At 44.5% G+C, this 12,136-nt stretch overlaps 1 protein-coding gene across 1 annotated transcript in view; it reads right to left on the reverse strand.

The window, feature by feature from the left end:
- The window catches only part of RASL10A (RAS like family 10 member A), a 76,079-nt gene extending 69,275 nt beyond the window's left edge, over nucleotides 1–6,804 (reverse strand). Inside the window, exon 1 of the transcript XR_011022078.1 lies at nucleotides 6,666–6,804. The gene's annotated coding sequence lies outside the window, so the exon portion shown is untranslated. The remainder of the gene's footprint in view (nucleotides 1–6,665) is intronic.
- Between the last annotated feature and the right edge of the window lie 5,332 nt (nucleotides 6,805–12,136).

Genomic DNA, 12,136 nt, shown 5'->3' on the forward strand with positions numbered 1-12,136 from the left:
CACTACAGTGACACTGTACAATTTAAAATATGTGCAAACATATACAAATAAGAAGTACATTTTTTCCAAAATAAAATGAGCCATAAATTACTTTTCTCCTATAATGCTGTCATTTACAGTAGATAGTAGAAATGTGACAGAAGTGACAGGTTTTGGACTAGTCCAACTCTTCATAGGGGATTCTCAGCAAGGCTTTTATTATTGATAAAGATATTCCCTTAAAAGGATTTGAACAATGATGCTGGATAGCTTCCCTGCTCCCTACACAGTTTTTTGGGCGATTGGACAGAGCAACTGCCATTCACTAAATGCTTTTGAAAATAAATATATCCCTGAGAATCCCCATAAAGAGATGGACTAGTCCAAAACCTGTCACTTCTGTCAGATTTCTACTACCTACTGTAAGTGACAGCAACAAAGGAGAAAAGTAATTTATGGCTCATTTTACTCTGAAAAAAAATGTACTTCTTATTTGTATATGTTTGCACATATTTAAAATTTTAGTTTTTCGCTGTAGTGCCCCTTTAAATTTATTTAAAAAAATAATGTAATAAATATTTATAAAAACAAACATCTGGGGAGCAATCAGACCCCACTAACAGAGAGCTCTGTTGGTGGGGAGAAAAGGGGAGGAAATCACTTGTGTGTTGTGCGGCCCTGCAGTGAGACCTTAAAGCTGCAGTGGCCCAATTATCCAAAAAAGGCCCGGTCACTAGGGGGGATTAACCACTTCCCGACCGCCCACTACACAGGGGCGGCGGGGAAGTGGAGCCCTGCAGGACGGCCTCACCCACAGAGGCGGCGGTCCATTTAAGGGCATGGGCGGAGCGATCGCGTCATCCGTGACGCGATCCTCCGCCGGCGCCTGTCACCGCTCGCTCGCCGCAACATCCCGCCGGCTATACGGAAGCGCCGGCGGGATGTTAACCCCGCGATCGCCGCATACAAAGTGTATAATACACTTTGTAATGTTTACAAAGTGTATTATACAGGCTGCCTCCTGCCCTGGTGGTCCCAGTGTCCGAGGGACCACCAGGGCAGGCTGCAGCCACCCTAGTCTGCACCCAAGCACACTGATTTCTCCCTCCCCTGCCCCAGATCGCCCACAGCACCCATCAGACCCCCCCCCTGCCCACCCCCCAGACCCCTGTTTGCACCCAATCACCCCCCTAATCACCCATCAATCACTCCCTGTCACTATCTGTCAACGCTATTTTTTTTTTATCCCCCCCCCTGCTCCCTGCCCCCTCCTGATCACCCCCCCCCCCAGACCACCCCCCCCCCTGTTTACTGTATGCATCTATCCCCCTGATCACCTGTCAATCACCTGTCAATCACCTGTCAATCACCCGTCAATCACCCGTCAATCACCCCCTGTCACTGCCACCCATCAATCAGCCCCTAACCTGCCCCTTGCGGGCAATCTGATCACCCCCCCACACCAATAGATCGCCCACAGATCCGACATCAGATCACCTCCCAAATCCATTGTTTACATCTATTCTCTCCTCTAAACACCCACTAATTACCCATCAATCACCCATCAATCACCCCCTATCACCACCTGTCACTGTTACCTATCAGATCAGACCCTAATCTGCCCCTTGCGGGCACCCAATCACCTGCCTACACGCTCAGATTGCCCTCAGACCCCCCCTTATCAATTCGCCAGTGCATTAATTACATCTGTTCTTCCCTGTAATAACCCACTGATCACCTGTCAATCACCTGCCAATCACCTATCACCCATCAATCACCCCCTGTCACTGCCACCCATCAATCAGCCCCTAACCTGCCCCTTGCGGGCAATCTGATCACCCACCCACACCATTAGATCGCCCGCAAACCCGCCGTCAGATTACCTCCCAAATGTATCGTTTACATCTGTTATCTTCTCTAAACACCCACTAATTACCCATCAATCACCCATCAATCACCCCCTATCACCACCTGTCACTTTTACCTATCAGATCAGACCCTAATCTGCCCCTTGCGGGCACCCAATCACCCGCCCACACGCTCAGATTGCCCTCTGACCCCCCCCCCCCCTTATCAATTCGCCAGTGCATTAATTACATCTGTCCTTCCCTGTAATAACCCACTGATCACCTGTCAATCACCTGCCAATCACCTATCACCCATCAATCACCCCCTGTCACTGCCACCCAACAATCAGCCCCTAACCTGCCCCTTGCGGGCAAACTGATCACCCACCCACACCAATAGATCGCCCGCAGATCCGACATCAGATCACCACCCAAGCGCAGTGTTTCCATCTATTCTCTCCTCTAAACACCCACTAATTACCCATCAATCACCCATCAATCACCCCCTATCACCACCTGTCACTGTTACCCATCAGATCAGACCCTAATCTGCCCCTTGCGGGCACCCAATCGCCCGCCTACAATCTCAGATTGCCCTCAGACCCCCCCTTATCAATTCGCCAGTGCAATATTTACATCTGTTCTCCCCTGTAATAACCCACTGATTACCTGTCAATCACCTATCAATCACCAATCAATCACCCCCTGTCACTGACACCCATCAATCACCCGCTGTCACTGACACCCATCAATCAGCCCCTAACCTGCCCCTTGTGGGCAAACTGATCACCCACCCACACCAATAGATCGCCCGCAGATCCGACAACAGATCACCACCCAAGCGCAGTGTTTCCATCTATTCTCTACCCTAAACACCCACTAATTACCCATCAATCACCCCCTGTCACTGCTACCTATCAGATTAGACCCCTATCTGCCCCTAGGGCACTCAATCACCCGCCCACACCCTCAGAATGCCCTCAGACCCCAGCCCTGATCACCTCGCCAGTGCATTGCTTGCATCTATTCTCCCCTCTAATCACACCTTGAGACACCCATCAATCACCTCCTGTCACCCCCTAGCACACCTACCCATCAGATCAGGCCCCAATTTGCCCCGTGTGGGCTCCTGATCACTCGGCCAAACCCTCAGACCCCCTTCCGATCACCTCCCCAGTGCATTGATTGCATCTATTTTCCCCTCTAACCACCCCCTGAGACACCCATCAATCACCTCCTGTCACCCCCCTAGCACTCCTATCCATCAGATCAGGCCCAATACAACCTGTCATCTAAAAGGCCACCCTGCTTATGACCGGTTCCACAAAATTCACCCCCTCATAGACCACCTGTCATCAAAATTTGCAGATGCTTATACCCCTGAACAGTCATTTTGAGACATTTGGTTTCCAGACTACTCACGGTTTTGGGCCTGTAAAATGCCAGGGCGGTATAGGAACCCCACAAGTGACCCCATTTTAGAAAAAAAAGACACCCCAAGGTATTATGTTAGGTGTATGACGAGTTCATAGAAGATTTTATTTTTTGTCAAAAGTTAGCGGAAAATAATTTTTATTGGTTTTTTTTCACAAAGTGTCATTTTTCACTAACTTGTGACAAAAAATAAAATCTTCTATGAACTTGCCATACACCTAACGGAATACCTTGGGGTGTCTTCTTTCTAAAATGGGGTCACTTGTGGGGTTCCTATACTGCCCTGGCATTTTAGGGGCCCTAAACCGCGAGGAGTAGTCTAGAAAACAAATGCTTCAAAATGACCTGTGAATAGGACGTTGGGCCCCTTAGCGCACCTAGGCTGCAAAAAAGTGTCACACATGTGGTACCGCCGTACTCAGGAAAAGTAGTATAATGTGTTTTGGGGTGTATTTTTACACATACCCATGCTGGGTGGGAGAAATTTCTATGTAAATGGACAATTGTGTGTAAAAAAATCAAACAATTGTCATTTACAGAGATATTTCTCCCACTTAGCATGGGTATGTGTAAAAATACACCCCAAAACGCATTATACTACTTCTCCTGAGTACAGCGGTACCACATGTGTGGCACTTTTTTACACCCTAAGTACGCTAAGGGGCCCAAAGTCCAATGAGTACCTTTAGGATTTCACAGGTCATTTTGCGACATTTGGTTTCAAGACTACTCCTCACGGTTTAGGGCCCCTAAAATGCCAGGGCAGTATAGGAACCCCACAAATGACCCCATTCTAGAAAGAAGACACCCAAAGGTATTCCGTACGGAGTATGGTGAGTTCATAGAAGATTTTATTTTTTGTCACAAGTTAGCGGAAAATGACACTTTGTGAAAAAAAACTATTAAAATCAATTTCCGCTAACTTGTGACAAAAAAATAAAAACTTCTATGAACTCACCATACTCCTAACGGAATACCTTGGGGTGTCTTCTTTCTAAAATGGGGTCATTAGTGGGGTTCCTATACTGCCCTGGCATTTTAGGGGCCCTAAACCGTGAGGAGTAGTCTTGAAACAAAAATGACCTGTGAAATCCTAAAGGTACTCATTGGACTTTATGCCCCTTAGTGCAGTTAGGGTGCAAAAAAGTGCCACACATGTGGTATCGCCGTACTCGGGAGAAGTAGTACAATGTGTTTTGAGGTGTATTTTTACACATACCCATGCTGGGTGGGAGAAATACCTCTGTAAATGACAATCTTTTGATTTTTTTACACACAATTGTCCATTTACAGAGGTATTTCTCCCACCCAGCATGGGTATGTGTAAAAATACACCTCAAAACACATTGTACTGCTTCTCCCGAGTATGGCGATACCACATGTGTGGCACTTTTTTGCACCCTAACTGCGCTAAAGGGCCCAAAGTCCAATGAGTACCTTTAGGATTTCACAGGTCATTTTGAGAAATTTCGTTTCAAGACTACTCCTCACGGTTTAGGGCCCCTAAAATGCCAGGGCAGTATAGGAACCCCACAAATGACCCCATTTTAGAAAGAAGACACCCCAAGGTATTCCGTTAGGAGTATGGTGAGTTCATAGAAGTTTTTATTTTTTGTCAAAAGTTAGCGGAAATTGATTTTAATTGTGTTTTTTCACAAAGTGTCATTTTCCGCTAACTTGTGACAAAAAATAAAATCTTCTATGAACTCGCCATACTACTAACGGAATACCTTGGGGTGTCTTCTTTCTAAAATGGGGTCATTTGTGGGGTTCCTATACTGCCCTGGCATTTTAGGGGCCCTAAACCGTGAGGAGTAGTCTTGAAACGAAATTTCTCAAAATGACCTGTGAAATCTTAAAGGTACTCATTGGACTTTGGGCCCTTTAGCGCAGTTAGGGTGCAAAAAAGTGCCACACATGTGGTATCGCCGTACTCAGGAGAAGTAGTATAATGTGTTTTGTGGTGTATTTTTACACATACCCATGCTGAGTGGGAGAAATATCTCTGTAAATGGACAATTGTGTGTAAAAAAAATTAACAAATTGTCATTTACAGAGATATTTCTCCCACCCAGCATGGGTATGTGTAAAAATACACCCCAAAACACATTATACTACTTCTCCTGAGTATGGCAATACCACATGTGTGGCACTTTTTTGCAGCCTAACTGCGCTAAGGGGTCCAAAGTCCAATGAGCACCTTTAGGCTTTACAGGGGTGCTTACAATTTAGCACCCCCCAAAATGTCAGGACAGTAAACACACCCCACAAATGATCCCATTTTGGAAAGTAGACCCTTCAAGGTATTCAGAGAGGGGCATGGTGAGTCCGTGGCAGATTTCATTTTTTTTTGTCGCAAGTTAGAAGAAATGGAAACTTTTTTTTTTTTTTTTTTTTCTCACAAAGTGTCATTTTCCGCTTACTTGTGACAAAAAATAATATCTTCTATGAACTCACTATGCCTCTCAGTGAATACTTTGGGATGTCTTCTTTCCAAAATGGGGTCATTTGGGGGGTATTTATACTATCCTGGAATTCTAGCCCCTCATGAAACATGACAGGGGGTCAGAAAAGTCAGAGATGCTTGAAAATGGGAAAATTCACTTTTTGCACCATAGTTTGTAAACGCTATAACTTTTACCCAAACCAATAAATATACACTGAATGGGGTTTTTTTTATCAAAAACATGTTTGTCCACATTTTTCGCGCTGCATGTATACAGAAATTTTACTTTATTTGAAAAATGTCAGCACAGAAAGTTAAAAAAATCATTTTTTTGCCAAAATTCATGTCTTTTTTGATGAATATAATAAAAAGTAAAAATCGCAGGAGCAATCAAATAGCACCAAAAGAAAGCTGTATTAGTGACAAGAAAAGGAGCCAAAATTCATTTAGGTGGTAGGTTGTATGAGCGAGCAATAAACCGTGAAAGCTGCAGTGGTCTGAATGGAAAAAAAGTGGCCGGTCCTTAAGGGGTAGAAAGCCCTAGGTCCTCAAGTGGTTAACACCGTGGTCTTCAAGTGGTTTATAACGTATTGTAAAAAAAAAAAAAAAAAAAAAAAGCAATTTTATTTGTTACATTCATTATTTTCAGTAAAGTTCCTCTTTTACAATGCTAACTTGATCTACTCAGCACTTTTAAAAATTGTCACCTGGCCCAATTGAGATCTCTCCAGTTTCACCCAGCGCTCCGTAGCCTCAGGGACTCCTTGTGGTCCCCTTTGTGTTTCACAATGTAAACAAGGAAAAGCCAATTCCAATTATTTTTTTGTAAATCATGAGTCAGTAAGTGCATGCTGGTAAGATGTACTGAATTTACACGCTCCATGCCTGAGGTGTGCATCTCAGACCACACTGAAGCCAGACGATCACAAGCATAGCTATGGAAATCAGAAAACAGATACCTCTCTGTAATGTTCCTTTCCCGATACATTTCCCCGGCTGCATAACAGTGGTCGACTCTGCACTCCTCAACCCAGATAGGACCACAAAACGGTTGTTTGGTACTGAAATGGTGCTGAAGTGTGGTGTCCGGCAGTATTCTGGTGTTCTGAATTTAATATGCCGAATTTGAACTCTAACACTACTAATAGGCTTACACTAATCCAGCCCTCGCTCCCATGTGCCTTACTCTTTGCTAAGCAGCATCTCTCAAGAATATAACCTCCCCAGCCCAGTCTCCCTCTTTAGCCTGGTACACACTTTCAATAATGATTGGCCAATCACTGACCAATTTTACCACCTCCATGTAGTATGAGGGTCAACAGATATTGAATACTGTGAGTAATTGTGTAGGTGAACCTTCATACTATATGGAGTTGGTAATTTATTGGCCAATAATAACTGGAAGTGTGTACCAGGCTTTAGTCTTTGGACAAGTTTGGGGATGTGGCGCTGAGAAGGCTGTGTTCTCATGAATCTCACAGAGGAAACCACGCAGGAGCAATTGCCAGGTGTGTGACAATATAATCTGGTAGTCTATATCAGTGTACAGGATTATAGCCACATTGGCCAGCAGTCACAAGTGGCCTCTTAGCGTCTGTTAGCAGTCATTGATGGCTCCCAATATTTACAGACAGCCATAGCTGGGCCCCAATATCAATCAGCAGTCATAACTGCCCCCCAATATCTGCCAGCTGTCATCATTGGCTCCAAATATCCAGAACTCATAGGTGGCTCCTAATATCTGCCAACAGTCATATAGTCACAGATGTTTTTCAGAACTCATAGTTTGCTCCCAATATCTGCTAGCAGTATTGGGTGGTCCCCAATATCTGCAACAGACAAACAGTATTGATTTTTTTTCCAATATCAGCCAGCAGTTATGATTGGCCTCCAAGATGTCAGAAGTTATACATAGCTCCCAACTACTGCCAGCAGCCATATGTGACCACAATCTCAGTCAGAGGCGATCCCTGCTTCCGTCAGTGGGATAGCAAGTACCAAAAGGCATGGCACCCACTACAGGCGAAGTGCCTGCAATTTGACAAATCATGAAAGTACCAAAATTTAATTGCGATTCCTGGAGTGATAGCCAATTGGCTACTGCAGCCACTAATGCAATTGCTCCAAAATGCTGCAAGCAGTGACTTGTGATTGTGGGATCGGGGTGATCCCACAATCACAAGTCACTGCTTGCAGCATTTTGGAAGCGATATCCACTGGTGTCGCATTTTCTTCTTTTGTGTGTGTGTTGCAAAAGAGCTCCAAGTGGGTCCCTGACCTAAAGCGGAGGACATACTGTTGGGTAAATAAGTAACCCTTAAAGCACACCTAAACTGACAGGAATATGGAGACTGACATATTTACTCCTTTTAAACAATACAGATTCTCTGGCTGTCCTGTTGAGCCTCTGTCTCTAAGGCTAATGTTTCACTGCTGCGATTTTTAGATTACTGCAATCAAATGAAGAATACTCAACTGGAAAAATCAAGAATGTTAGAGTCTAAAATAAATTAACCAATGTTTAAATTAACATACCGTACCTGATCAATTATTTTGCAGCTATAAAAGCCTGTATAAAAAGCATGTCTGTGTGTGGTGACTGTTCCTGTATAGGCAGGAGAGGGAATAAACCAGAGGCGTATTTCAGGAGGTCGGAGATGTGTAATATGTAAAACTGAGACCAATCCAATGAAGAGCACTCCCCCATGTACAATTTATCCAACATCTCCCATAAACAGGAATATGTTCAGCTCTGTGTTAAGCACATACTGTATAGACATTTAGACTGCTGAATGCGCAGAACTGAATGGTGACCATTTTTCAAGAAGCATCATTCTGGACCTGAGAGTTCAAAATAGATATTAAAGGAGAACCAACCCTGACTTACACCTCTAGTATACAGTGGTTTGCAAAAGTATTCAGCCCCCTTGAAATTTTCCACATTTTGTCTGCCACAAACATGAATCAATTTTATTGGAATTCCACGTGAAAGACCAATACAAAGTGGTGTACATGTGAGAAGTGGAACGAAAATCATACAGGATTCCAAACATTTTTTTTTTTATTTTTTTTTTACAAATAAAGAACTGCACAGTGGGGTGTGCATAATTATTCAGCCCCCTGAGTCAATACTTTGTAGAACCACATTTTGCTGCAATTACAGCTGCCAGTCTTTTAGGGTATGTCTCTACCAGCTTTGCACATCTAGAGACTGAAATCCTTGCCCTTTCTTCTTTGCAAAACAGCTCCAGCTCAGTCAGATTAGATGGACAGCATTTGTGAACAGCAATTTTCAGATCTTGCCACAGATTCTCGATTGGATTTAGATCTGGACTTTGACTGGGCCATTCTAACACATGGATATGTTTTGTTTTAAACCATTCCATTGTTGCCCTGGCTTTATGTTTAGGGTCGTTGTCCTGCTGGAAGGTGAATCTCCACCCCAGTCTCAAGTCTTTTGCAGACTACAAGAGGTTTTCTTCCAAGATTGCCCTGTATTTGGCTACATACATCTTACTATCAACTCTGACCAGCTTCCCTGTCCCTGCTGAAAAGAAGCACCCCCAGAGCATGATGCTGCTGCCACCATATTTGACAGTGTAGATGGTGTGTTTAGAGTGATGTGCAGTGTTAGTTTGCTGCCACACATAGCGTTTTGCATTTTGGCCAAAAAGTTCCATTTTGGTCTCATCTGACCAGAGCATCTTTTTCTACGTTTGCTGTGTCCCCCACATGGCTTGTGGCAACTGCAAAAGAAGTCCTTCTTATGCTCTTCTGTTAGCAATGGCTTTCTTCTTGCCACTCTTCCATAAAGGCCAACTTGAATAGTTGTCCTACGGACACATTCCCCCCACCTGAGCTGTAGATCTCTGCAGCTTGTCCAGAGTCACCATGGGCATCTTGACTGCATTTCTGATCAGCGCTCTCCTTGTTCGGCCTGTGAGTTTAGGTGGACAGCCTTGTCTTGGTAGGTTTACAGTTGTGCCATACTCCTTCCATTTCTGAATTATCGCTTGAAAAGTGCTCCGATGTTCAAGGCTTTGGCAATCTTTTTGTAGCCTAAGCCTGCTTTAAATTTCTTTATAACTTTATCCCTGACCTGTCTGGTATGTTCTTTGGACTTCATGGTGTTGTTGCTCCCAATATTCTCTTAGACAACCTGTGAGGCCGTCACAGAGCAGCTGTATTTGTACTGACATTAGATTACACACAGGTGCACTCTAGTCATTAGCACTCATCAGACAATGTCTATGGGCAACTGACTGCACTCAGACCAAAGGGGGCTGAATAATTATGCACACACCACTTTGCAGTTATTGATTTGTAAAAAATGTTTGGAATGATGTATGATTTTCGTTCCACTTCCCATGTGTACACCACTTTGTGTTGGTCTTTCATGTGGAATTCCAATAAAATTGATTCAAGTTTGAGGCAGTAATGTGACAAAATGTGGAAAAATTCAAGGGGTCCGAATACTTTTGCAAGCCACTGTAAGTAGAGTAAGTAAAGAGAACACTACTTAGGGTGCATTCACACTGCATCAGCTGTCACCTCAGTGTCCATACAATTCTATGGGGCTGTTCACATTCCTATGTTGTTAGGTTACACGTTAAAAGCGTGCAGGAGAACGGCTCCTGAACGAGTTGCGGCGTGTCGTCGGGAGTCTGCGGTGCGACGCTGAGTAGCGGCGGTAGTAGTTAATTAACTCGAAGGGGAAACGCCGATTCCAGACGATAAAATGCGCCGGGATTAGTCGTATCGCATCGCAACGCATCGAAACGCAGCGTCAGGTGTGTAAGGTAAAATGAAAGTCTATGGACTTTCCGTTTACCTTTGTTAACGCAAAGTATAGACTTTGCGTTAAAACGCCGAAAAAGGGCTCTGGTGTGAAAGAGCCCTTATGGATTGTGTTATTCTAACTCGCTGCATGCAGGCCTTGAATTAAAGGGAACCTGAAGCGAGTGAAATTATTTAATATAAACACATGACGTAGGTGCAAATGAATATTACATACTAACCTCACAGTCAGTTCCTCTCAGAGGCTCACCATTTTCTTCTGACAATGATCCCTTCCAGTTCTGACAATATTTTGTCAGAACTGAAATATGCCAGTTGCTGTCAGTTATATATCAGCAGCTGTCAGTTACAACTGAATGTGCAAGGTAATGTCCAGGTTTCCCTATGGCTCAAGTGGGTTACACATGCTGACCAGGAAGCTGTTATGGGGTAATTGCCATTTTTGTAAATGGGAGGACAGAGTATTCCATTGATCACAGTGGACTTGTAGAAAGCGTAGTGGAGCACTCCCCTCAGTTCAAACAGCGATGTGCCTCGGCTATTCTGGCAACACTCCAGAATCTTTACAGCTGAATGGAAGCGAAGCCGGCACCATCAGATATGTATTTGCTCTTTTAATCGGATAAAAACATGCAGACAGCAGATATGCGAAGTTTCGAGGACACAACCTCTTTTTCAAGCTGAGCTGTGCATGACAAAACATAAGTGACCAAACAATCCTATATATACACAACACGGACATATGGCAGCCTATCAGCATTAAGCTACATCATTAACCAATGAAATCAGGTCCTACCTAGTGGACCTGATAGAAAACCACAAGGCTGCCTCTCTGATAGGATCTTTTGAAGTGGAGACATCCCACCCTCTCATCCACGTCAGTCCCAGGTGGGGGCAAACGGCTACTCATTGCTGGGCAGAATCATGCGGACATCCGTCTCCAGCCGGCCACACCCATCGGCGGACCTGAGAGGGGACACTCCGCACTACGTAGGGGAGAGGGCGGCAACCAGCCGTCCACTCCCCTTCTGCCCAGCAACGCGTGACGTATGCGGAAGGAAATCCGCCTATACGCCACGCAGATGTAAATAGAGAGCCTAAGTGCCCGCCCCCACCCGGGAAAGAAAGCGTGTGTCTGTTGCCAAGCAACACATGCAGTGTGTCATATGAACACAATGCTATGTCTGAGAGACCGGTTGGTACATGCAGATATGGGTGGCAGTGACATGGGTATAGTAGATACTAAACATAAGGGCACTTTTCCATGCCTCAACTGTGTACACTGTGCCTCTGTGACTAAGGGTGAATACATCAGTCATCCACACACTGGAAAAAAATTCAGAATCTATGGCCACTACACATGTGATACAGCCTACGTAGTATATGCTTTAAAATGCCCATGTGGGCTGTTATATGTGGGACAGACCACACAGAAATTTAAAAAAAGATTATCCTCACATAAACATGCTATCAGGGAGAAATTAGTAGACCAGGCTGTCCCATATCACTTTGTGGCAGCTAATCACCATGTTAGCCAACTCAGGTTTCAAATTATAGAGCAGGTGCGCCCCTTAAGAAGGGGTGGGGACAGGGAGAGGAGGCTGCTGTGGAGGGAGGCCCACTGGATTAAGAG

The sequence above is a fragment of the Hyperolius riggenbachi genome, chromosome 1 (genome assembly GCF_040937935.1).
Source record: "Hyperolius riggenbachi isolate aHypRig1 chromosome 1, aHypRig1.pri, whole genome shotgun sequence".
NCBI lineage: Eukaryota > Metazoa > Chordata > Amphibia > Anura > Hyperoliidae > Hyperolius > Hyperolius riggenbachi.